Source organism: Lichenostomus cassidix, chromosome 1Aa (assembly GCF_008360975.1).
Source record: "Lichenostomus cassidix isolate B80296 chromosome 1Aa, HeHo_3.0, whole genome shotgun sequence".
In the NCBI taxonomy this organism is placed as follows: domain Eukaryota; kingdom Metazoa; phylum Chordata; class Aves; order Passeriformes; family Meliphagidae; genus Lichenostomus; species Lichenostomus cassidix.
In genome coordinates this window covers 56,336,078-56,363,765 of record NC_139480.1, presented here as the reverse complement: position 1 = coordinate 56,363,765, position 27,688 = coordinate 56,336,078, and the positions used below count along the sequence as shown (strand labels likewise).

Below are 27,688 nucleotides of genomic sequence, written 5' to 3'. Positions count from 1 at the left end.
CTTGAGAAACTTCCTTCTGTGAGAATTGTTTCCCCACATACTTCCTTGAGAACACAATTCTGCTCCCCTTCCTTCTGCTGTTATTGCATGTAGACCTCTCAGAGAAGAAGGACCTAGTCAAAGTTAGCCTGGATACAAGCACAATCCTGAGTGAATGAGCCACGAAAAGAGTGGATTGAAAAATAAAAAAATTAAATTAAAAAAAAAAAATTTAAAAATTTAAGCATTACTTCCTCAGCTCCACAAACAGCATAACTCCAGACTTTTCAGGATATGAAAGAAAAAATAAGTGCCTCTGTGCATTTTTTTAAGTCCCAGCATGTATTTCTTTGCCTCTTCAGCAATGCACATATTACCTGAGAATCAAGTCTTGCATGGCTTGGGTTCTTTTTCAATTCATCTGGATTCCCTACATCTTTTAGGGAATATGCAAGCAAACAAAATATACAAATGAGGAAAATTAGGAATACAGATAATGTGATAAATGTGGATATATTCCCTTTAAAAACCTAAAAATACTAAATCTCTGCTTTTTAGTGTGTTCTATTAAGTTGTGTTTAAAAAAATCAGAATAGGGACATAATATTGAATTTCACTAAATGAGAAGGGAAAGAACAAAAGTCATCAAACAAGCAAAAGGAATGTTAAGAAAAAAGATTATATGAACATGAAGAATGTTTTAAATGGAGCAGTGGGCCCTAGGGTCTAATATTTCTCAGGAACTATGACAGCTGCATAAAAGACAGGATTTATATTCTTTCATGATGAATAGAGTTGAGGAAAGAAATTGATTTCACTTCTAAAAGCTTAGGCTAAAACTGAGAAAGCACAAAATATTCATGGAACATAAAATGTATTTTACTGAATAGTAAATCTGGAATTAATACTTTCAATTTCTATTAAACAAATTAGCCATTTTTCAAATAAATAAGTTTCTTGATGAGAGTTTTAAACACTAGGCTAAAAAAGCTTCCATTCACTTTCAACAGGATAAGCTATTAGAAAGTGTGGATTTCCCTGAATGGTTTTCTAAAATTATTTGAAACGTAATACATTGATACCCTGAATAAAATCCTTTTCCTGTAATGCACTGCAGAATATCTCCAGTAGCTGCCATCTTCACTATCTAGAATGGTGCTGGGTTTGAGTCAACGAGCTCATTTACAAATATAGTTTGACAGGTATGGTAGACTTTTTGTTCTGAGTACAAGGTTAGGTAATTTTGTTGTCTAGGTTCATTATCATATAGGAAAGGGACAGCTCTGCATTGCTTTTGCAATGCAATGGGCAAAAATCTCTGGTTAGGAATGACACATCTCCTTGCTCTATACAGAATAATGGTGGGAGTCATGTGAAACAGAATGTTTCTATGGCACGTGACAACTTCTGTTCCAATCATCCCACTGTTATCTCTGTTTTTCCACACTCAGAAAATATCCCACAGTGAAAAACAAAATATTTTTGTGGAGCTGTGTAAGGCTCCAGAACCAGACTCAAACTCAGACCTGAAATCCACTATTTAAACTAAGCTTCAGTTTAGGAACAAAAATCTGGATTCTCTAGTTTTCCTGAAAACTTTACACAAATTAGTTTCCAGCTACAATTGCTATGAAAACTATTTATCCTTAATTAGATTCAGTTAAGAATTATTTCTCTAACTAAAACCCATCTTAAAATCAAAATGTTAACAAAAAATCTCAAACGAGGAATCATATATCCAATGAAACGCTAAAAGTCATGTCGTCAAAAGCTCACTAAGGAATGAGACAGTGATAATAAGACAATAGTTAAAACTGCTGCTCATTGTGCAAGAAATTGTCTCCTTGAATGCTAAAACACCTGAACAAAAAGAACAAATTCAAATGCATTTTAATCCTAACAATAGGGCTGACTTGAGTAACAATCAAGCCATGAAGTCACTATTTCCTAGAAATGCATTTGGAAGTACAAAACAGGTTTAATTATTCAAAATAAAATCTTAGACCTGCCCCTACTATAATAACTTTTTTCCTCTCTACCTTAAAAGACTCTTTTTGATCCTGCATTAGAGACAATGAGGCTGCTTCTTATAGGCTCTTTTACAATATCCTTAATATAAATAATTATACCACAGGTAACCTGAGATCTGCTGCAGAACAGCTAGTGACATTTATTATTTTGCTTTCCAACAGGAATTAATATACTGAGATGTATCAAAATAATTGGAGTTGCATTAAATACATCATTACACATGTGAATTCAAATAGTTGGAATCAGTTGTAAATGAAGTGCTGCTCAATAGGATTAAAATAGGATTAAACCCAGAACCTGCTTATTATTATTTGCACTCTCAACAGAGGCAGATCACTTTTTTCAGACAAAATCAGTCCTTACTCATTAAGCAGGCCCTTTGGAAGGAGTCAGAGTGGGACTTGCTTCCCCTAAGGGAATTGTGCTCAACTTGAAGCAGCCTGTGATTGTCAGTCCAGCACTGAGGAAGCTCAGCTGCTTCACTCTCAGAATATGGAGCATTTTTAAATACCATTCTTGAATGAGCTCACTATTCGTGGTGCATGTCAAACTATCCACATAATGGAGAAAAGGGTTTTTTGTAAGTTGTTTGTTTGTTTAACAAAAGGAAAGAAGAAAGGGGTCATAAAACTGGAGGAGGGGATAAATAATGTTAGGGTTGCAAAAGACATAAATCCTTTTTGCAGGATCAGTAAGCAACTGGCAGCCATTTTTTATTTCTAAATTTTCTGCTGTGCTATGGTACAGGAAGGAGAGAGGAAAAACTAAGATTTTGGGGCAGAATATTCTTAGTCTCAGCGAAAATACAAATCTATCTGAAGCAGCCTTTAGTGGGAGATGGTTAAGTGGACCTTCAGAGGAAAGATTACCTCACTACTCCAAGTACTGCTTCTGATTTCAGAATGACCACACAGTGATATCAGAACCACAGAAGCATTTAGGTTGGAACGGACTAAGATCATCGAGTCCAACTATTAATCCAGCAAGTCCCTGCATGTCACATCCACATGTTTTTTGGGCACTTTCAGGGATGATGATCCCTGGGCAGCGTGGTCCAGGGTTTGATAACCCCTTTGGTGAAGACATTTTTCCTAATATCCAGGACATCTAAACTTTCCCTGGTGCAACTTCAGGCCATTTCCACCTGTCCTATTGCCTCTTACTTGGGAGAAGACACTGATGCTCACCTGGCTACAATCTCCTTTCAGGGAGTTGTAGAGAGCAATGAGGTCCTCCCTGAGCCTCCTTTTTCTCCAGCTTAAACACCCCCAGCTCCCTCAGCCTCTCCTGATAGGACTTGTGCTCCAGAGAAAGTAAAAAGTAAAGAAATCTATCTCAGTGCTATAAATTTATTTCTGAAAGAAAAACAGGCCAGTTTTCTCTTTATTCATTCAGTGCTTTCCCAGCTCAAATCCAGGCAAACGAAGCACAGCCCTGATGGCATCAGTTCTGTAAACACAAACACCCTGAGTGAGCCTAATGCAGCACAGAACTATTAACCTATGGTGTCTGGAATTGAACAACTGCAGAAGAAGTCTCTGCTTCATCCTAATATTCTTCCTCGTCATTCCACACCTTAGCAAATATAACTTCTGTGAATCACCAATCACAGCTGTAAACAAAAGTAATTTAAACTCCAACTCTTTCCACATTTTTTGCATTAAACAATTGGCACTGGAGATAGATGGATGACTTTGCAAAATGATTTCCATCAACTTCACCCTAAGCATCAAAGAATCATAGAATATCCTGGGTTGGCAGGGACCCACAAGGATCATCAAAGTCCTGCTCCTGGCTCTGCAGAGAACAGCCCCAAAATTCCCACCATGTGCCCGAGAGCATTGCCTAAACACTCCCTGAACTCTGTCAGGCTTGCTCTTTTGACCACTGCCCTTGGCATCCTATTCAGTGCCTCACCACTCTCGGGGGGAAGAGCCTTTTCCTAATATCCAAATATCCTAATAACCCAAACCTCTCCTTACAGATCACTGCCAGCTGGATCAGCCTTGATGTCTGAGAGGAAGCTGTACTCAGGAATATCATCAAGACAGTGTTTTTTCCAGAACAGTATGCTGCAAATGAGACATCATTGTGTCCCTAGAAGGATAGACATCAGATCAGGCCTCAATCCAGCAGACAAAGTAATTTTACTGTGCTTTCCTATCCATTATAGGGTGCTGATATAAGTGCAGAGGCCCACCTGTCATCTTCCTGCACTTCCCTAATTTCATCACCATTTCTGACCCCAGAATCCTCAGCAAAGATATGCTGAGATCATCATAACTAGGGATCGTGCTAGAGAACTTCCCAATAGTTTTTTCAGGAGGATCACTCCCACCAGGAAGGATGTTTCCCCTGGCACTGCAGAGCAAACACAAGAGCACCTGCACTGCAAATGCCTTCCTCCACACTGTCACAGGCTGCCTCTAGGAAGTGCTGCTCGGGCTGGTGGTCCTACAACAGGCAAATCTCCTCCTTTCTTAGGCTCTATTAGTTTCCAGCCTGCCTCTTCCTCCTTTTCTTTTTTTTCCCCTTCTTGTTTTGAGAAAGTTTGAAGGGAGGAAGGAATCAGTGAACTACGCATTTCTTTGAAAACAGCACAGCACAGACAGGGAAAGCAGCCGGGGAAAAGATAAAAATGTTTTCCAAACCTGCAGACTGACACAGCTTCACACAAACTCTGTCACAAGCAGAGCCTGATTTGAATGTACAACTCAAGCATCTATGCAGAAACAACATGGATTCATCTAGTGACCACAAAAGGCAACACGGTACAGATGAGTTTTCTGACACTGAGGTCAAAATCAAAATTTTGAAAAGAAAGGGTGAATGCATTTTTGTTGCTTAAAATAAATTTTTGGTCATAAGTCACATAGACTTTCACAGAGTTGTATCAAAGCTTTCAACCTTAACAAATCTCTCCTTTAAAAGCATTCTGCCACACATTCAGGTAGGTGTTTCATAATTCATTGAACAGAGCAGAGGGCACATGTATTTCTGATGTGATTTTTCAGAAAAGTAACAATGATGTTAAGATCAGTATCGGGTCATGGAGTACAAATCACAGAACCATGGGATATCCTGAGTTAGAAGGGACTCACTAGATCACTGAAGTCCAACCTCTGGACCTGCACAGGACAGCTCCAAGAATCCCACCATGTGCCTGAGAGCATTTTCCAAATGCCTCCTTCTACAAAACCTGGCTAGAATGAGAAACACTTGTAAACCAGGAAATAACTTCTGAGTCAATTTAAAACCCCAAAACAGTATTGTTTCAGATCACCTGCATCACTAATTAAGAGCAACCCTGACATTTGTGAGAGTTCTGCAGCATGGCAGCAGCAGAAGAGCCTTGGCACTCAGGTCATTTCATTCACACTCCATGTGTGTGTGTGCATGCACACGAGTAAACACAGCACAGGACAAAATTCTGCAGCTTCAGGTAAGTAGGAATTTCCTCTTCGATTTTTATTTGTGGCAAAACACACTGAAGTTCCCAGTTTCTGCTGGGCCTCAGCAGATTAACCCAACATTTTATTATTTATAACAGTACTGCCAGAACTAACATCAAAATGAAATTTTATCTTTTTGACAAATTCTTCTTGTCAAAATTCTCTGAGATGAATGCTAAAAAAATAAGAATATCAAAAGATTTTTTAAATCAGGACAAATGTTATTAGCTGGTTTGGGAGATGGGGAAGTGTGAGATAAGAAGCATAATTTATTGATATTGTGATCACTGGTCTTGCAGGTAAAGTAGAAAAAAAATGAAGGATAGCATGATGCAACTCAGGAGACACCTAATCAGCAGCCCGGAAAAAATCCCAGAGATGTAAGTGAAAATAGAGAACAGCTAAGGTAAAGGGAGCTCTATAGGTGGTAGAGCTAACTTTCACATTTTTGATACCAAAATGCATCCCAGGGACTCACCAGCACAAAAAATAACACTTTTGTCTGACTTTAAGGACTCAAAGAAGATCATAAGCTTTGGACAGGTTCTCTACACAGGAACTAGTTTCATTCTAGAGGTGAAAATCTCAGTTTCTTCATTTAATCATCATATTGGGTAACAAGTTTGAGTAAAGACTGCAGGATTTGGCATACTGCCTAGCCTACCACATGTCTATGGAAAGAATCAAGATGGTGCATGTTTTAAGGAATTGTTTTCTTTATCCTCTATTCAGCATCACAAGCAAGAGACACGAGTGACATCAATCAATGGTCATAAATTTTACTGGTTTTGTGTTACCCTAATTTATATATCCTGAAAGGGACTGGAGATTGGGTAGGTGACTAATGCTAAGGTTATAAATTACACAGAGGAGGAAACTAAACATAACTGTGAACTTCCTCCTCATACAAACACATCCATCACATTCTAATAATATGAAGTGCAGTTCTAATCAAAACTGATCTGAACTTTTTTTTTAATCCAGATATCTGCATCCAGTGCATATTCACTCACAAAGTAAGGTTCTTGAGTTTGTTGGGTTGTATTACTACAGAATTAAAGAACTAGAGAACTAGCATAAATCTCTGTGGCATAAGCTTTTCTTGTGTCTTCTATATCCCATAAAATCTCTTTTTTCCCCTCAAAGTTTGCCTAATACCTGATCATTGGAATCAAAATATCCATCAAATGATTGATATTCTACAAATTTACAGCCACAGACTGTAAATTTGTTATTTTGCATGCTGGGTGCCCCTGTGCCTCACCGTCTCTCTTTGAAATATCTGCTTGAAAAATGCCTGATGTTTCAAACTGAAAAGGATAAGCTGGAGATGAGACCTAAAGAAACTACCTGCCTCATTGTTTTCCACGGTGTTTCACTCTCAAACCCATTAAACACTGCTCATAAGTAAACACTTAACTATTTCACTGTGGCTGTAAGCAGGCAAGGATGTAGACATGAAAATTACAATGGTGCTGTGACAATCTGCTTAAAAAGCCATTTGCTGTGGGCAGCATGTTTTGCTGTGACTACCAGCTTTGATTGCCAGAGTACTGTAGAATTCTTCTGTGCAAAACAGCAAGTTTGATACTGAAATCCATGTCAGTCTTCAGATTTTTCAAAAGTCAAAACTCACTAACAAAGTCACACACATCATATATCAGGCAATGTTTAAACACAAAACCAGTCTCAATAAAGCCCAAGTGCATAAGCATAATATAAAGCAGGGATATTTTGTCTAAGGATATATTACTCAACATCACCCATTACCATTCTCTGTTTAACCTTTTATTGCATCTACTTGTGTTAGTAACTCATTCACTCTTTAAACCTGTGTCCTTTTCCCCCACTTTCTACGTAATGCTTTTAATTTTCAATACATTAAAGGCTATTGTTGCAGCCACAGCACACCCCCATTGCACTTATCTATGCCAAATATGCAACAAATAGTAGTAAGACAGCTTTCTCCTGCTGATATGGCCCCTGCTCTCCTGTCCCTGCAGCCTCTTGCCCCCAAACCCCTCTAGAGACTCATGGCAGCTACCCTGCTATGCTGTGTCTCAGCACAAATATGTCACTTGAAATACAGAAATCAGTGCCACTTGGAATAGGATTCTGCAGCAATCAGTTGCTACTGCCCAAAGAGACAAAAGAAAACAGAAGTGGCCAGACTGGCTGCCCACTTGAATACAATTACACAGCTGAAGTCATACACAAGTAAAACTGTTATACCGCAAAGGAAACAAAAAATAACAGTTTTCCAGTGAAGCACAGAAGAGCATCAATTTCCACAAATGAGATTTAGTCTCAGCTGGACAGGGGGTGATTGCTCTGAGCCTGTGGCATGACAAGAACATGAAAGCCACTTGTGATGGCAAAGCAGAAGGGACCCAGTGCCCTTAACACATCCCCATCACCAAAACTGACCCCTTCCTCCCTTCTACCTCCACATCACCAGTTCCTCACTGGCAAGCCATGGGATATTGATGGCCACCCACACTCACCCTTGCTCCAGGCTGCACCTGCCAGATGGCTTAGCACTGACTCAGTAAGAGCTGCAGCCCCACACTGCTGGAGAGTTCTGCACTCCTCCCACACCCAGCTCCACTCTCTCCAGCAGAGCAGCAACGTCCAAGCTCAGTGCTCCAGCTGCTCATCTCTCTTTCAAAGAAAACTTCGGAATAAAAGCAGCTGTGAGTCAGGAAGGCAGCCAAGTTTGTTTGCCCTTGAGAGGAGGTGGTCACACAGTGAAAGACAAAATGAGCAGAGAACTCCTAGGGAAATAGATCCACCCTAGTGTCTCCTCTAGGCATTAGTCAAAAGCTGCACAGGTTGGGCAGCAAGGTACCATTGTCACAGTCCTGAGGTACTTTTCTCCTGTGCATTTTCAGCACAAATAAAGGAAGACCTAACCCAAGGGCATCACATTGCCAAGGAGGAAACACCTTACTCTTGGGCTGAGGTTCCCTCTCACTAACTCTGTGTAAAAGAGCCAAGATGTTTCTTTACTTAGTGCCAGAATCCTCCTCAGAATCTGTTTGTATCTGATGGCTACAGGTTTCAGAAGAGCATGAAGGAGCAGAATTAGTGGAAAGGCTGAATTGGGGAAGAACAGGTAGGAAATAATCAAAACACCATCAAAACAAAACTAAAAGCCTCAGTGAATGTAATTGAACAGTAGGAAGGGCTGAAGAGTCCTCAGTATTGTGATGTGCATCATTTCTGGGGGGTGTGAAAAATTAAATAACTCCTAATATTATTTACATTCATAGCTTACATTAGGTGTAGGAGAAGAAGGCAAAGAAGAAAAAGCGCTAGACAATGAACTGTTAATAGAAGTTATGTATGGCTCTTAATAAAAAGAAAACAATCATATGAAAAGTAGGTGAGCTAGAGAAAGGAGAAGTTAATATAGGGGAGAAAAAAAGAAAAAGGAAAGCAAGCTGAAATTGAGAATAGTAATATAATTCTTTGGCACACCGTCTGGAGAACAAAAAGATACCACAGAGACTGTTTTTATACCCTGAATACCCACAGGAAAGACAAGAAAAGTTAAACTGGAAGAGACATTCAAAGGATTTAGAAAGTGCTAATCAGAAAACTCATGAGCAATTACTAAGGCAAAAAAACCCACTCACACTAAGCTCTGGAAAGAAAGAAACAAACAAAAAGGGACAAGTACCACTCCAGTCAGACAGGGTTTTGAAATAATTCCTACTGTGCCCCAGCATACACATTCCTCTGCAAACATACATAGAAATTATGGGAGCTAAAGACCTCTGTGCTAGCAGGAATACGATTCTGAATATGACATCTCTTCTATTTGGGAAAAGAACAGAAGAAACCTGCCAAGAGCATAAGAAAAGGTAAAAAGCTCCTTTACTTAAGTGCCCAAGGCAACTGGAAGGCAACAAAACTGTTCCTTAAATCTAAAATACTCACATCCCATATGTTGAGGTATATATTTCTTCTAAAAGGGATTTACATTACAAGAATGCCAGCAGAGTTCTATCTGATGACTCAGGCCATTTGAGTGAAAATTTAGTCAATTATTCTTGATACAAGGCTCTCCATACATTTTTGGTTTTTGCTTGTTTCAGGGACTGATTTGGTTCACTATGGAAATTTAATGAGCAACACTAACTTCCAGAAGAAAAACAAAATTAAAAATGTGCAATCTCTCTCCTACTTCTTGACGGAATCTGTTAAATTCATTGTCTTGGGAGCTTAATTCTCTTTTTCAAACTGAGGCATTTACAAAGTGCTGAAATCAACTGGGTTATCTCCCAGCACGAAGTGCTTCTGCTCAGATAAAGAAATAGCTTACTTTGCTGACAAGAACTGTGTGTTTCTCCCCTGTTCATTCTGCATTCAGTTCTGCTCAGCCACAATCCTGCTCTCTCTGGTGCTCCTTGCTCCTCACCTCCGTGTTCCACACACTTCTCCCACACCTGTTGAATTCTGCATGTGATTCAATCTTTTCCTTTTTAGCAAGGTAAGAGACAAAGTGCACAGAATAACTGCTAATTTTTTATCTTCCACAGCCTCTCTAGACTGCAGCCTTTTTCAGGGGGAGGTAGGAATAATGGCATGCTGCTACAGCATCATATTGAAATCCTCTAGGCTCCTCTCTACTCCAGGAGAGAAGAAAGTGGAGCAGTTTACAAATACTGAAGAGGTTTTTTTAGACCAGCCTAGAATTTATTAGCAAGCAGGAATTTCCTTTCTGCTCACAGGATGGCTCCAACCTTGAACAAACTTGTGTGTCATGTGACAGAAAAGAGAAGACAACAGCTACTCATCCCATCAAGAATCTCCTGAAGTGCTACTGAGATCAAAAATTGGCACCAAACACTCAAAACACTTTTATGTCAGGTGAGATACATGATACCTGGCAGTGTAATTTTGATTTTACATCAATTACTTGACTTTACATCAATTACTTGACTTTTCTTTTTTTAAACACAAAATACCTTTCATTCAAGCAACATAGGTTTGATAGCTTTTGCTGACACATCTGAATATAAATAGCTTTTTCCATACTCACATGTGCATTTGGACACTCACAGACATGCAAGGATTGAGAACACTTCTAAAATTATTTCTATAGCTCGTTAACTGACTGAATTTGCTGGAAAAGACAGGAAAATGCTAGTTGCAACAAAATTCTGGAACTGAACAGCCATACAGTGAAAGTTAAGACATCTCCAAGCAAATCTAGCAATGATACCATCAGCATCAGCTAGCCCTGAAACCAGTTCTCCCAGTTAACGAGTGATAGGTCTAAGGAAATGGCCTCAAGTTGCATCAAGGGAGGTTTAGATTGGGTATTAGGAAAACTTTCTTCACCAAAAGGGTTATCAAGCATGGCTGCCCAGGGAAGTGGTTGAGTCACAATCCTTGAAGTATTTAAAAGATGTGTCACATTAAGACATGCCTTAGAGGTGGATTTGCCAGTGCTGGGTTAACAGCTGGACTCCATGGTTTAAAAGGTCTTTTCCAACATAATTGATTCTATGCTTCCATTATTCCTGGGGAATTCTTTCAACAGTCATGTTTATACTCACATTTCCCCAATTTTCTCCAGTTATGAGTTAAGCAACCAACATAGATAACATCCACATAAATACATATCTGCCCTCTTGCTAACCCCACTTCACCACCAGCAGGTCCAGCTGAATTTTGTCCTTGCTATGGATTTCTCTCCACATGATTGTTGTTAGTAAGAACTTTACAGGACTTCTTTAAAAATGAGGGCTGAGGGCTTTTTTAGTCAATGAGAAGAGATCATGAAGAAAAGCTAAAAGCAACAAAAAAATAAAGAGAACTTGCTTCAACCCTTCCTTGACAGTAAATTCTGCTTTATAGAATCATGGAATGATTTGAGTTTGAAGAGATGATCTCGTTCCACTCTCTGCTATGGGCAGGGACACCTTCCACTGTCCCAGGCTGCTCAGAGCCACATCCAGCCTGGCCTTGGACACTGCCAGGAATCCAGGGGCAGCCAAAGCTTCTCTGGGCACCCTGTGCCAGGGCCTCAGCATCCTCACAGGGAACAATTCCTTCCCAATATACAATCTAACCTGCTCTCTGTCAATGTGAAGCCATTGCCCCTTGTCCTGTCACTCCAGGCCCTTGTCAAGAGTCTCTCTCCATCTCTCCTGCAGGCTCCCTTCAGGCACTCCAAGGCCACAGTGAGGTCACCCCAAAGCTTCTCTTCTCTTCTCTTCTCTTCTCTTCTCTTCTCTTCTCTTCTCTTCTCTTCTCTTCTCTTCTCTTCTCTTCTCTTCTCTTCTCCTCTCCTCTCCTCTTCTCTCTTCTCTTCTCTTCTCTTCTCTTCTCTTCTCTTCTCTTCTCTTCTCTTCTCTTCTCTTCTCCAGGTGAACAATCCCAATTCCCTCAGCCTTTCCTCCCAGCAGAGCTGCTCCATCCGTCTGATCATATTGGTGCTCCCTCTGGACTTGTTCCTAGCACCTTTAGCAGTTGCTTCCTCTTTCTCTCACAAAAATCTGAAAAATCTTCATTATGCATCAACACTCCTGCAACCTGCTGTTCTGACAGTCTCCTGTCACTATAGCAATAAATACTCTTTCCTGCCTGAGATTTGGAGCCAAATGGGCTGCAGGACAGTGAGAAAACTTTCATCACTGAATGCATTATTATAATGATAACATAATTTTTTATTATTATGTTTAATCTTCAGTTAACTTTGATAGCCTTTTTTCACCATAGATGAACCTGCAGTTGTAACCCTCCAATCCGACAGTCAGCAATAAACTGACTTATTGGATTTTATATATATCATAATATAAATGTTCTAAAGCATGTTATATATCATAATATAAATGTTATAAAATAAAAATCCTATAAACATATAAACTATTATAAATCATTGGATTTATATGGTTTTTCCAGTACTTTTCAGACTTTCATAAATATTATCAATGTATTTCATTTATCAGCAGTACTGTCTGGCTATACAGTTTATTTTCTATCACAAGCTATTAAAAATATTTTTATTAATGCATGATGTGGTCAATCACATTTTAAAGTGACTTATATATTAAATATATTAGTATAATCTGATGTAACTTTTATAAAATATGAATATTTCTTCCTCTGAAAAATGTGGTTATTAAGCAAGGGCCTTGGGGTGCCCTACAAAGTCAACAAGTATTTTGCTTTTGCTTTAAACCACACAATTCTCATATTATTCTCTACAATGAAAGGGACACTGTTTTCTGTGTCAACATAGCAAATGTCCAACAGGAAATACTGGAGTATATGAAATAGCATATTTATTCATCAAAATACTTTTGAAGAGAAAGGCTTGTTTGTGGATGTGAAAAGACCAAAGGACAGTTTTCAGTTTCTCACTGCTTTTTCGTGGCAACTTTAAAGGGTATTACCTAGAAAAGGTAAACCCTCTCAGAATCAGGTTGCAAAAGATGTGCTATTTAACTCCCTAGCACTTTTTAAAAAATCATATCTTGAAAAGAAAGGAAAATCACAGATAAGTTTAAAGAAGAAATCAGTTCCTTAACTTTGTAAACTGAGGTGGCTTGCAGCCAGAAGAACTGTGCTGACTTACATTCTTGACTCAGTCCTTCATTTTGTCACTGGTAAATTCACAGGGATTCTGTATTTACTAAAGAATATTTTCCAAAACTGATAAAAAACAAATGCAAAAGTTGGCTGTAACTTAAAGAGGCTTTCTAAATGTGGATTTTTCAAAGGTAATGTCCATAACTATTCATACTTACATAAGCCCACATTTTCAGATCCCAACAAGGTGATTGTTAAGGTCATTCTTTTTCTGTCAAAAAATATTTTGATTTAAAAACTAGACTAACATATTTATAGCTTTAAAAATTCTGCCCAGAAGATAGGTTCATGCTGACCTTTTCAGAGAAATTATATGACAAAGGAGAAAGTGATTCTGATAGCATCCTGTTGTTAGAAAAATATACAGGTTCCAAAAACTTTAAGTTGAACCTCTGATGCACCAGCAGGGTTAAATGATAGCATCTGCGTGAAAATGAATCATCAAAAGGGACTAAGGGAAAAAACATTGCAGAAGAGTTTCTCCCTCTGCAAATGATTCAGAAATATATGCCGAGGAGAGGAGAGGAGAGGAGAGGAGAGGAGAGGAGAGGAGAGGAGAGGAGAGAGGAGAGGAGAGGAGAGGAAGGAGAGAGAAGGAAGAGGAGGGGAGGGCAAAGGAAAAGGAAAGGAAAAGGAAAAGGAGAGGAGAGGAGAGGAGAGGAGAGGAGAGGAGAGGAGAGGAGAGGAGAGGAGAGGAGAGGAGAGGAGAGGAGAGGAGAGGAGAGGAGAGGAGAGAGGAGAGTCATGCAGTCAGAAAGCAAGAGGCCAGAAGTCAAGAAGTATGCTTTTCTTTATGTGAAAGATTTTGATGGGTAGATGTATACTGGCCACACTTGGTCAGAAAAGGAAAATTTGATTACTATGTTGGTTATTGCAAAGCTTTATCATAGATTCATTTAATTTGCAGCATTTTTTCTTCCACTTCAATACTATTTACTATTTACAAATCAGCCTAAACAGAATTCATCTTAAAATGCCACACCTCAAAACAGGCTTCCTACAAGCACCAGAAAAACATCTGCCACTTTCCTGTATATCAAACTGGCCAGAGGCTTCAGATAGGCAATACTCAGTCCTCATCATGTCAGAATTACAATCCCTTTTCCTCTGCTATTATTCACATGGAAATTGGAAAGGCACTCCTACAACAGTAGGTTTAGATTAGATATTGGAAGGAATTCTTCCCTGTAAGGGTGGTGAGGCCCTGGCACAGAGTGCCCAGAGAAGCTGTGGCTGCCACATCCATGAAGTGTCCAAGGCCAGGTTGGAAGGGGCTCTGAGATGCGAGGTCTAGCAAAAAGGTGACCCTGACCATGTTCTGGGGTTGGGACAAGATGAATTTTAAGGTCCCTTCTAACCCAAAATATTCCATCATTCTAAATATTTTTTATGAAGTTGCTAAGTGCAATTTTCCTTTCAGCCTGTCTTGTGCTGTTGGAACTATGATTTGTCAGACTTTTTTTTTTTTTTTTTTTTTTTTTTAATTAGAGCCTTAAAATGTTGTTGGGGTTTGTTGTCTGGTTTTTTTCATTTAGTGTGTGGGAGTACACAATTTTTCTAATGGGATGTCTATCCTAAAGAAAAAGATGCCAAAAGTAATTTACAGCCCATCCATGTAAGTAAACCACCAGCTATTTCCAGTAACTGATAATTAAACCACTGGATTTTTTAAGCCCATTGTTCTGAAGAAGTAATGGTTATACCTGAGTTTATCTCTAGATGCAGAGATCTCTTGATCAGTATGTCTACTGAGCAAACTCTGGGTCTGCATGTGTGAAAAAACACCAGTAATTATACACCTTATTCAATTTCTTTTCCACAAGGGATTACTTCTGGGGCTATTCTATTCTGCAAGAATGAGATTTGAGTTACACATGACACTTGCAGAAGTCTCATATCCCATGATATTTCTCCATTGTGCAGTATTTAAACTGTCATTGCTGTAAGAAATCAAGGCCAGGGGAGATGGATCAATTTCCAGGTAGGAAGAACAAATAACAGAACTTCTGGATTTTAAAGAATACTTCTACTTACCTACTTAGCACTATAGCAGCACTTTCTCCTTCCTAGCAACATTTGTTCAGTTTGGGCTGAATTCCACATCAGCCAGTGCTGCTTTTTCAGGTGCAAGCATTGTATTTATCCAGAGATACATGTTGGCAAACAGATATGTTTGATGGGAAAACATGCAGAGCCATCAAACCATGAAAACTTGACAATATTCCAGGAAAAATTTTGTTTTGTGGAGCGCAAGAGGTGACCCCACAAAGTAAAGAAGAATGTGGCCTACAAAGATCCTGCAAGAAAATTCAGTCATTACAGAATTTTCCTCTGATCTCTGCAAATCTCAGCAGCATTTGGTACTAATTTCATTCAGTCCTCAGAGTAAGCTGAGATAGGCTTACCACTTCTGTACAGTCAAAACAAAGTCACACAGAAAAATAACAGCATATTATCTTGGTTCCCTTCCTTAGCTGGAATGATCAAGGACAATCAAGCTCCATTTCCAGAGCTAGAAATCATAGTGTGACTGTTTGACATTGCTTGCTTACCTGTGAAACATGAAAGTATTTTGAGATCCCAAGATGAAAGTGGACTTAATACACCATAAAAATGAATGGCACAGAACACTGTAACAAAAACCAAACAAACGGACAAAACAAAACAAAACATAAAAATGAATTGGTTAAGCAAATGCATTTAAGGTAAATCTAGTTTATAGTCATGATGCTACTAAATCCCTCAGTTCAGAATGCAACCTCTTACTCATGGAAAAACTACAGTCAGAGTTTTATGAGTATCCATACATAGAATTATTTGCATATATCCCATGTTGTCATATATTACAGATACCACCACAGAGCATGGTGTTCCCTGCTGCAGCAAGAAGCCATGTAAAACAAAAAACTTAAAATTTTAGAGTTTTAAAACACTACATAGAAGTCATGTACTGAATGAAATTTTTAATGGCAAGGCACCTGTGACAGAAAAGCAGGAAATAACCTAATGTATAATAAACACTACAGTTGTACATCATAAGCCCCTGAAGAAATGGCAGAAGAATAAAGCAGTTCACAGAAGAAGTCTCTGTTTCAGTTCTGATAGTTTCACTTATCAACAAACAAGTTTAGCTCTGTCACAACACTACATTAAGGGAACTATTATGCTAAATGTGCCCAAATATTACTTGTTTTACCTGTCAAAAGTTATTAGTATCAGAACCACTGCCAACATACAGGCTTGGAAAGAGAGACACAACAGCTTGTTGCTTTAGGCTATTCTTTCAAAGCACAGCTCAGACTTTATGTGGATAGAAGCTTTTCCCCTTACCTAATGCTACCATGGCAAAACAGGGAACAGCCCAAAAGCTCAAAAAAATTAAAGGTTAAATCTTTATCTTAGCTGAAAATCACTCTGGGGAGAATTACATGTACATGACTAAATCACCAGTGAGCATTTTATATGGATCTGTGGATACCTTGGGCTGCCTGGTCACATCAACACAGGGACACTGCTAGATCCAGCTAGCTAAAATGGATAGCCAAAAATGATCTGCAGACACAAGTATTTGAAACACCTGCTTTAGTATTCTCCACAATATTAACTTACTTGCTATTTCTTCCAGAGTATAGATGATTAAACTCTTGGCCCACAGGCAGAGGGACAAGGGGTATCTCTGCCTGTACCTAAACTACCAGTTCCCTCCTGTGTTGATGGCGTGTTGAAACTTCACAGGGAGAGGCAGCAAAACCCTTTGGAGGGTGGCTCATGACAATCTTTGGCAGCAGCCCCTGCATAGAACTACACCCAGCATTGCACCTGGGATTGATCCCAGCAGGAATGTGTACCCAACTCCAAGAGGCAACCCAGAGGCAAACTATCTTCTATGCAATGAGCATACCAGAACACCAGGAAATGGATATGAGGTGCGTTTTGTACAACTAGAGATGTACAAAAACATGCAGATAAAAGCATTTCTGTCTGGCACCAAAAGGTTTTAATTCCCTGATGGTCCCTCACCTGGCACCTCCTCCGCTCTGTGCCTGGGAGCCATGTGGAAGCTCTGGCTGGGCTTTGGTGTGCAGGTACTTGTCCCTGCTGGGTCTGCAGCCCTCCCTGGAGTTGTGCCTCCTGGTGAGATTCCCTGGAAGGCCCTGCCTCATCACATCCAATACCTGGGGCTGCTGATAAGCCCCTCAGCCAGGACCCATAGCAGGGGCACAACCTGCATGAAGGTCACCCCAGCTCCAGGCTTGTTCCCCCACTGAGGGCAGCTCTGCTTCCCCAGAGCCCTCAAGCAAGACTGCTCTCCTCACATGCTCCAGCTCTGCCAAAAAGGTATTGCTATCACCTTAGAAAGTCTAGACTCCTTATTAATAGTTCAGAGAAAGTATTGTTCTGGGAGCAACAGCTGTAAGTGTTCAGGTCAGCAGGAAATAAGCAGATGAAGTGACGCTGGCCATCGCAATGATACTGGAGAGGAGGGGAGGGAGGGAAAAACACAGACATTAAAATAAAGCTATATGGGGAAAAATAAATTTTCTATCCTGAAAGCTTATCACTTCCCAAAGCTGAATTGTGAGCCAGATAATTTGCTGAGGTGGCTCTGTGCTTGACCTAGCTGGAGCCAGGCTTCTCTTCACTGATGATCATGTGTCCAGGGGCAGTGCAGGTGTCAAGGGAAGAGGGTGCCTGGAAAGGGAGCAGTGTCACAACCCCTAATGCTGCAAATTTCCCTGGCAGAACTAATCCAGGCTGCCACAGGCAGTGACAATTAATGGGAAGTGACACAACTGTGGTCTGAAAATGAGGTAACAGAATAGAACTGTCACTATTCTTCCCCGGGCAATGATAAATGGTGTCATCTCTATTTCAGGATGTTTCAGGTGAAAAGCAAGCTTTAACCACACAAATTAGAGAAGGAGAATGAAAAGGAATTACACTCAAGAATAAATAAAAAAAAAAAAATTACTGTTATATTGTATACATTTGGTTTGTATTCTTGCTATGTACCACCTTACTGTGCACACTGAAAATCTCTGTGCTCTTTTCCCTGGCTGGATCCTGGCTGAGCACACAGGCCTTGCTCTAAATCTAAGAATATATGCATTCCAACTATGATTTTGCTCTCCACATAGTTGATAACCAATGGGTGAGTTACAGAGCGGCTGTGAGACTCAGGTAATCCTTAAATGTTATTCACAGGATTCCCCATTTCTGGGACTAAAAGAAACCATATTGGCTTCCCTTAGCAGTCAGTTAGTCCAATTATACTTTTCATTTGTCTTTTCTCCTGTTTCTAAGTTCTGAGTTTAAGTATTTGCTCCTGTCCAGACAATCTTAAAGAAACGGGGAGCTGTCAAGGTTTCATTTTTAAAAGCTAGCACTAACACAAGCCACACATAGGGTGTTACATTAATATTTTATTTGGCAAATACACCAATCCCAGAACAAATCATACTATTCATGAAGTAAAATATTCTCCATGCAGATTAGCAGCCCCTTCACACCAGGAGGTTAAAAAATAAGTATGTTGTCTGCTTCCAAGGAAAAAGGGCTGCAAAATGGTACAAGAATTTGCATGGCGTTTCTTCTTCCAGTCAGCTACTCACATAAAAAGGCCTTAGAAAAAACAGCTAGAAGGGCTTCATATGACATGCTTAGGAGTATACAGGACAATACTGATTTCTATTATTTCTGAACCTCAGGGTGTTTTTAAGTGGAGCACTTTCTGACTGTGAATTCACCAAAGAGACCATCAGAATCACAGGCCATCTTGGACACATGAAGACTTATGAAAAGTGTTCATTAACGAAGTTCATGAATGAGCTCTTTAGAGAGCTTTTCTGACATCTTTTCTGCTTTCACCTAACAAAGGCAAACATAAAGATTAATGTTCCAGTAAGAGCCATAACAAAATAAACCTCTCACAGATCCATGGTAATAATGTTTACTCACACTCACAGAAATGAAAGCAGAACCCAGTCAACATGTTTTCACTGGCAAATTCCTGAATGTTTTTGCTAACTGCTGTACTTTCAACTAATAAAAATATTATGACAGCACAAAACATTCATTTAGCTGATATTTAACTAAGCATTAATTTATTTTCAAGTCAAACGTGTCAAAATTACAATGCTTGGCACACAAATGTTTATAGAGAGGAAATCCTAGTAGTAATCATTGCAGAAATAAGGAAAACATACTAATCTCTGAATATCTTTTTGAAGAATACATCAAAAGCAGCTAAACTCTGCTTTTGAATGCACTGAAATGAGAATAGAATGCACAAGCAGATTATAAAGGCGTTTCCAAGCAGTGTAGTGGTGAACATTTTGGAGTTAGCACTGCACAGAGCAGCTGCCCTGGCTTGGCAGGTTCAGGTGTGTGTGCAGTGCAGGTACAGCCTGATCCTCCTTCATGCTGCACACATCCCTTGGCCTCAGGATGAATTTATCCAGCGAAATGTGGTGAGGAGTCTGTTGTCAGCTCCCCCTCAGCGCGGGAGATTACACCACCTGCACGGCCTTGCCTTTATCTAAGAGTGCAGCGAGTTCTCCTGAGAACATCTTCTTGTTTGACAGTAGAAATGATAAACAGAAACGTTTTCACCTAGGAGAACCCTTATAAGAGCCCAAAAGACCACGGCGCCGAGCAACCTTTCCACCGACGAGCCCAGCCCAGCGCCCGGCGCCGCGACCCGACAGCAGACCGGGCCGATCCCGCACCGCCCGGCGTTCCCAGCGTCTGGAGGCCGTAAGAATATCCGCAGTTGTCCCCTCTTAGCTCTGCCCGCGGGGGTGTACGCGACACTCCAGGCATCACCCCCTGCGCGCTGCGGGAGGGATCGCCTGGAATCGCCGCTCCGGAGCGGGCTGGGGGCACCGGGAGGGATCCCCGGGAATCGCCGCTCCGGAGCGGGCTGGGGGCACCGGGAGGGCCAGGGTTGTGGCGCAGGGCTGGACCGCGCTGTCCCCGCGGGCGCGGGGCAGTGAGGCTGCAGCCCCACAGAGCCCGGCTCAGCGCGGCCCTGGCCGGCCGGGACCGAGCGGCGCTGACCGAACGCGGCGCTGACCGAACACGGCCCGATTCACCACCCCGGGCCGGCAGCCGCATCCGCCGGCATAGGAGGTCCCGGCAGAGCGGTGGTTCCCTCGATGGGGGCCGCCAGGGAGGAGCGGTGCGGGATGCGGCCATGGCCCCGGGGGCAGGAGGGAGCGCTGCTGCGGGGACAGGGGCGGGCGCGCCGTCGGGAGCCGCGGCCGGGAAAGATACGGCGGTGCTTCAGCATGGCTGTCCTTGGGAGGGGGAAAGCGGGATGTCTTTGGGCGTGGGGAGGTGTCTCTTTAGTCCCCCAGCTGCGCCGCAATAGGAACGGGATGAGGGCGGCTGGTGGCCGCTCCTCGGGATGGCCGGAGGCTGCTGTATCAGCAGTGGGTTGTGGCTCTTCTGCAGCTCATCTGTGAGGCTATCCAGACCCTGAGTGATGGAAATACGAGCCCTTGCACCAAGAATAAAGTGATGAATATTAACGTCTGGGGGGAAGGGGAGGGGAACGGGGATGGGGGGATGGTGGGGGGAGGGGGAAAATTGGATTAAGAAGTTTCTCGCAGCTAGGATGCCAAATTTATCGTGGGTAACGATCAAGCAGGTTTAGTACCACTGGTGAGAAATGCCTAACTTAGCGCTTAACAGGGAAAATACTCCTTCAGGGCATCATGCACTCAAGCCCAGGTGCTGGTTATGGAGATATGTGGGTGCTGCACTGTGCCAGCTCCACTCCATGGCTCAGAGGGCACAGCTAGTGGGGCACTGGGACCATAACCCTGGACCATAACACAATGCTGCCAATGAGCACCTTCCCTTCGGCACATCCCTGCTAGGCCTGTGAGAAATGGGGTGGATTGTGGCATGCGAGAGAGTAAAGCTAGGGAGTGAACCTGCAGCAGTACAGGGGCTGGCAGCTGAAGTAAAACTTTAAAGGATCTTCTTGCAAGCACCCTGCCGGGTCATGCCCAAGCTGCAGAGGAGCAGCACCTGGTGTTGGAGGAGTGTACAACTCCCCCTGTGATGGCTAATGCAGGAACATACACACCTCTGTGCTGTGAGCTGCATGTGACTGCTGCTTACTTCCCACATGTGTCTTTTTTCACGTCTGCTTCATCAATGGATAGAAGCAGTAAGGATAAAAAGGAATACAACTTAAAGGTTCAGTAGCACTTAACAGCATTTAAACTTAACAGCACCTTAACATTTAGCTTAACTTGCATAACAATTTAGCAAAGGACTCACAGAGGATTTACCATACCACAACAGTAATTTACTTATAGGCCTATCTTACTGTCTTGGTTTGAAAGTGTCAGGGAAAATTAATCTACAAACACCAGAGGTTTATGTCTAAAAAGGAGACAGAGGAGTCCTGTAACTTTATTCATGAATAAAGGGAGAGGTCCCATGGGGTCTCTCTCGAATTGCTAGAGGATGCAGCCTCTTTTATCTTACTTTCCTGGCTGCAGTTCCCTCTCTCTTTCCCCACTGGCTGAGGTACTCGAGAGGTACAGGCTTCCCAGAATGTCTAATACAGACCCTCTTAATACATATCCCCCCTTTCTTCTTTTTCTTATGTCTCTGTTCTTGTAGTTTTTTAACACAGCCTTGGGTAAACCAATCAGTGGAATTCCTATGAAAATCCCTCCCATTGTTTCTTCTGTCTTTTAGTATTGGTCTTATCTTACCAGCAGACTCAGGTCTTATCTTACCAGCCATTTGTTTGTAAAGACCCTCCCTTATTCCTTTCAAAAGACAGGTGTCTGCCAAAAAAGGTGGGTGTTGCTGGAGCTGGGCTCAGCCTTCAGCCCACTCGGCTCCGGCTCCGTCCCTCTGGACTAGCACCAGTCGGCCCCCGGGGGCACTGCCTGATTCCCCGGATGGGGAGAGGAGGAGTAGGCCGCCCTGTGGCAGAGGGTCAGGCCCGGTGGCAGGGAGTCGAGTCAGCCTCCAGTCCCCAAGAGGCAAAGAACCACAGAGGTCGAGAGCTTCAAGGTGCTTTATTGACGGGATAGCGGAGAAGCAGGCACCCTAAAAGCTCTCAGGCTGTCCGTGGACGTGAGGTCTGGCTCCCAGAACCCACGAGGCACGAATGGCCCAGAGCAACGGCAGTTGGGGGGTTTTAAAAGGGGGTATGGGGTTTCCGGGGTGGGTCAGCAGGGGCGGAGCCAATCAGCTCGGGTACAGCATTGACAGACAAGCAGGGTAGCAAATGAAACAAAACCAGGGGAGGGATACAATCCAACCAATGAGGGAGCGAGGGGAACAGAACATTCTAGATAGGGGTGGCAGCTGGGGTGGTAACAGGGGTGGGGTAACTAAACTTCTAACCAAAGAGAGAACTTTCAGGGGGCGCGGTGCGGGAGGTTACACTTCGTTGTCGGAGTCTTCAGACGAAGCTGCACCTCCTTTGGGGGGCTGTGCCACGTTGACAACTGGAGCCCTGGGCTCCAGGCCGGCCGGTTCGGACCGGTGAACCTCCACAGGTGGGAACCTCCCTTAGAATAGAGAATATTCTTCATCTCTGGGGCAGTCGGTTCCAGGTATACTGCACGCCCCTCCAGGTGAACGCACACTGAGGCCTGCACTCTGCTGCCAGAGGAATGGAGACAAAGGCATTTGCAATGTCAATAGTGGCATACCACTTTGCTGCCTTGGACTCTAGCTCATACTGGAGCTCCAGCATGTCTGGCACAGCAGCACTCAGAGGTGGAGTCACCTCATTCAAGGCGCGATAGTCCACAATCAATCTCCATTCTCCGTCAGATTTGCGCACAGGCCAGATGGGGCTGTTAAAGGATGAGTGGGCCTTGCTGACCACCCTTTGGCTCTCCAGCTCACAGATCATCTTGTGGATGGGAACCACAGCATCTCGATTAGTCCTGTATTGCCGGCGGTGCACTGTCGAGGTGGCAATTGGTACTTGTTGGTCCTCCACCTTCAAGAGTCCAACTGCAGAAGGGTTCTCTGATAGTCCAGGCAAGGTGTTCAATTGCCTCATGCCCTCTGCCTCGACAGCAGCTATTCCAAAAGCCCACTTGAGTCCTTTCGGGTCTTTGAAATATCCATTTTGGAGGAAATCTATGCCCAGAATACATGGGACCTCTGGACCAGTCACAGTGAGATGTTTCTGCCACTCCTTTCCAGTCAGGCTCACCTCGGCTTCTAGCAAGGTTAATTCTTGCAATCCCCCTGTCACCCCAGCAATAGAAATGGGTTCTGCTCCCACAAGCCCTGATGGCATTAGGGTTGTCCCGGATTAGAGACAAATATCTCTAGGTGGAGAGCGCTCCGAACAAATGCCTCCCCCCCGAAAGCCAAGGGCTTGGGTACACCCTCCTCCCCCACTCACAACAGAATTTCTTAAATGAAAGTGAAAAAAACCAACCTATTTATTTAACAAAACACACAGAGTGCTCTGCAAGGCACAGGGGAAGGGGAAAACAGGGAAAAGGAGTTATTAAACCTGAGTTAACAAGTGGTAAGCTTCAGTGTCCTTATCTCAGGTGTAGTTTCCCCTCTCCGGCGTCCCCGGGGCGGGGCAGAGTTGCTCCAGTAGCTCCCTGGAGGATTCTCATCTGCCGTGCTCCGGGGCTCCTTGGGTTTTCTTGGTGAGAAAGTGAATCAGAGAAAAGCGTCCAAAAAGGAAGATGACAAAGAGGCACCCCCAGGGAAAAACTCACAGTGTGAACAGCAGCCACCAGCCAGTCCCAGGAGTATCTTTTTCTCCACCTCACTTCCCCCATAGAGACACTTGGGGAAGGGTTTTAAACAACCCGCTCTCCTCCCATTGGCTGAATGCAGTTAAAGCAGCAGGACCACATTTTCTAAAAGAGCATAGGAACAACAATATGGGAATACACAGGATTATCCTCACCACAGGACAAGGGTACACTGCACACCTGTATCAACTAATGTTTCATATTTTTGTGGCTCTGCTGTGCCAGGCCATTGAATCCACCCAGTCTAAAAAACATTATTTTCCCGTGCCTCTACCTGGCTAGTTATCATTCCCTTCCTGGGCATATATTCCAGAGGTTCCTTCAAGGGGATCTGACCCATCATCTTCCCTTCAATTGTACTTAGCCGCTTGGCTACTGGAAGCTGAGGTTACCTTCACTTTAGCAGAACTCCCTCGGCTAGTGTTTTCTTCTTTGAGCTGACACACCAGTGCTGCCAGGACAGAAGTGGGCTTCCCATCCCACCTTCTCATGTCTTCCCCATGGTCACACAAAAAGAACCACAGGTCAGCTCATGGGGTGTACCCTCTCTCCCTAGCTGGGGGACATCAGGCTCTGGTGTTAGGGCCCGTGACTCTCACTGGTGCCAGGGAGAGGAATCAAAATTGCTTTGTTAGTATACTATGTTTATTGCATTATATGAGCAGAGGCAATGACTTTCATTTGGAATGTATATTCACTCTTGTTTGCCTGATCTCACCTCTGCCAGGCCTGGAATTAACATCTTTCTGTCACAAATTTCTCTCTTCTGTGCTTATCTCAAGTTCCTGCTGTGGTGGTTTATCTTATTGCAAGTTCCTTCTGTTGTGGTCTTGATAGTGTTTGAGACAGGCAACTGCGCTCCTTAGCTCCTTACAGACCTCTGGAGGTCCCTTCCAACCTCAGCCATTCTGTGACTCTGTGAATATCCATTTGGTCTGTTAGGGTCAGCTGTCCTGGATATGCTCCCTCCCAACCTCTTGCTCATCCTTCCTGGCCTTTGGGGGGGAAAATTATTCATATCAAACCTGCTCCCTTTGGCTTGGAACCGAGGCCACCTCACCACTCCCTCTGCCCTGCTTACTTGACCAGAAGTGACCCCTTGTCCTCAGAAGAAACTCCCTTGGCCGTGCTCCTGACAATGGTGTATGCAGCAGCTTGGAAAGTAACAAACACGAACCTCTGCTCTCTTCTGGCAGGATTCATCTTTATTACCCACACTTCGGTATTTACATGTTTCTGTGTACAAGTTTTGGGAAAGTGCAGCAGGAAAGAGAGAACAGTCACACCAAACCAAGCACCCACAGAGCAGACATTTCTGCTCTTCTTATCACACATACACAGCCCCTACCCAGTGTTCTGGGTGGTAAATCAAAAAGGTATTCATGCATAGGTGTTTATGGCTGGAGTCAATCCTTTGGTATGCACTTTCCCATGGCGTCTTGGTTTGCGTCTTGGTTTGAAAGACAGGTGCCTGCTAAGAGAGGTGGAACTCTCTCTTAGAACAGAGAATGTGATCTTCCTTCCCTCCGAATTATTTTAATTTTGAAATCAAGGGCTTTCAGGCAAAGGTATGGGGAAAAGGTTTAACAGTTCTTTACTACTATCTATAGCAGAGTAAACAAGCAATAACAAGAATAACAACAAATAGAACCAGAAAACCCATAGCAGATGTCTTTTTGAGCTGCCGAGCACGTTCCCGTGTGGTGTAATCACGGTCACAGCCAGCAGGGGCGCTGTTGAGCTCCTGGCCAGGCAGGGCAGGTGCGATGACTGCCGAGCGGCTGCAGGTGGCGCTGTGGCACAGGGTCAGGTCAGCCTCAGGCAGCTGGTAATGGTGGACGGGCTGAGAAGCAGGCAGGCAGCTCGGAGCGGCGAGCAGGGCAGCAGGGGCAGTGCTGGCTCTCTCTCCCGGGCTAGCCAGTGAGGTAGCAGGGACTCTGCAGTCACAGCAGACGCCGCGGTCTCATGCGGCGAAAATGGCTCCCCCACAGCTGCTGTGAAAATGCAGCCGGGAAAACGTGCACTCCCAGTGGGGAAAGAGGTTGAATCCCGTGCCTTTTCCCCAGCCAAAAGCTCACCCAGCCAGAAGGAGAAAGCAGAGCACAGTTGGATCTCCCGCGGTCGCAGCCAGAAGCCAAAAGCAGTTGCTTTCCTCCCGGTGTCTGAGGAACGAGTGCCGGTCCCAATGGCCATCATGCCTCTTCCCCTTGCCCCACCGAGCCATAGCCTTTTGTCTCTTACAAAAGAATTGATGGCTCTGAGCACCCAGATATTTGTTGCTTAGTAACAGGGATGGAGAAAAAAATTCCAATGCTCCCAACCTTCGACAGTTTGAATGACAGGTGTCTGCTAAGGAAGGTGGAAACCTCCCTTAGAATAGAGAATGTGACCCCCCCTTCCCTCCGAATTAATGTAACTTTGGAATCAAGGGCTTTTATGCAAAGGTATGGGGAAAGGAATAACAGTTCTTTACTAGTTTCTATAATGAGGCAAACAAGCAACAAACAACACTAGCTACAACAAACAAAAACCAGAAACCCAGTGGCAGATGTCCCTGGGCTGCCAGACACCCTTCTCTTTGGTGCAGTTATGGTCACAGCCAGCAGGGGTGCTGCTGAGCAGCTGCAGGTGGCGCTGTGGCGCGAGGTCAGGTCGGTCTCACATGGGTAATGGCGGCTGGGGTGGGTGGGGCACAGCCGAGAGCTTGGGGCAGCGAGCTGGAGCAGCGGGAATGGCTCAGCCGGGCTAGCCAGCAAGGTGGCAGAAACTCCGCAGTTAGGGCAGAAGCCGCGGTGCGTTCTGGAGAGCAGGGCGGGAGCAGCGACAGCCAGGGTCCTCTGCAGCAGCTGCGAGCGCAGCCGGGGAGGAATGTGCTCCAGGCGGGGAAAAGGGAATCCTCTGCCCTTTCCCAAATGGGAGCTCACCCAGCAAGGAAGAGAAGGCAGTGCAGAGCTGGACTTTCCGCGGTCACAGCGAAAAGGAAGGCAGCAGCTTCACTCTTCCCCCTCCAGTGCCCAGTGAGCAAGTGAAGTCTCAATGGCCAGATGCCTCCTCCCCTCACCACACCCGTCCACATGCTTTGTCTCTTACAAAAGAGTAAATGGTCCTTGAGTACCTGGTCATTGTGGTTTCCTAGTAAGAGAAATGGAGAAAATTTCCCCCCCACCAACCTTCAACATGGGAATAGAGTTTTGTCAAGGTTGAGATGGCTGCACTGGGCCACTGCTTCTACAATTTAAGGTGGTATAGAATAACCTCTGGGTCCTGGCCACACCCCCACCATGCTACTGCAAAAATTACCCCTGTCCTGACTGGAGCCAGGATTGACCATTTACAGCCTCTCTGGGCAACCTGTCCCAGGCTTTCACCACCCTCAATCTAAAAAAATGTCATCCTTATATCTAGTCTAAGTCTATACTCCTTTTATTTAAAACTGTTAGCGCTTCTCCTATCACTACAGGCCCTATTAAAATGTTTGTCCCTACCTTTTTTGTAATGCCCCTTTAGATACTGGAGGGCTCAGCTGTTGACCACTGTGGGATCTGCTTTCAGTCAGTTCTCAATCCACCTCACTTGTCTACTCATCTAACCCACATTTCCAGAGTAAGCCTATGAGGATGCTGTGAAAGACAATATCAAAAGCCTTGCTGAAGTTGAGGTAGAAAATATCGACTGCTCTGCCTTCATCCATCCAAGTTTCATTGTAGAAGACAGTCAGCTTGGTCAAACATTACTTACCTTCAGTGAATCCTCCTCCACTTGTTAGCCATTCAGACGCAGGGAGGGGCTTCCTCCAGCCTTAGGAGGTGTGACTAAAAGAAGGCTCTAAGGAGCGGGAAAATAGCAGTGAGC

At 43.5% G+C, this 27,688-nt stretch overlaps 1 protein-coding gene across 1 annotated transcript in view; it reads right to left on the bottom strand.

Annotated features, from left to right (window-relative positions):
* The window catches only part of LOC146443946 (solute carrier organic anion transporter family member 1A2-like), a 41,877-nt gene extending 33,819 nt beyond the window's left edge, over positions 1-8,058 (bottom strand). Inside the window, exon 1 of the mRNA XM_085049189.1 lies at positions 7,967-8,058. The gene's annotated coding sequence lies outside the window, so the exon portion shown is untranslated. The remainder of the gene's footprint in view (positions 1-7,966) is intronic.
* Positions 8,059-27,688: the final 19,630 nt, after the last annotated feature.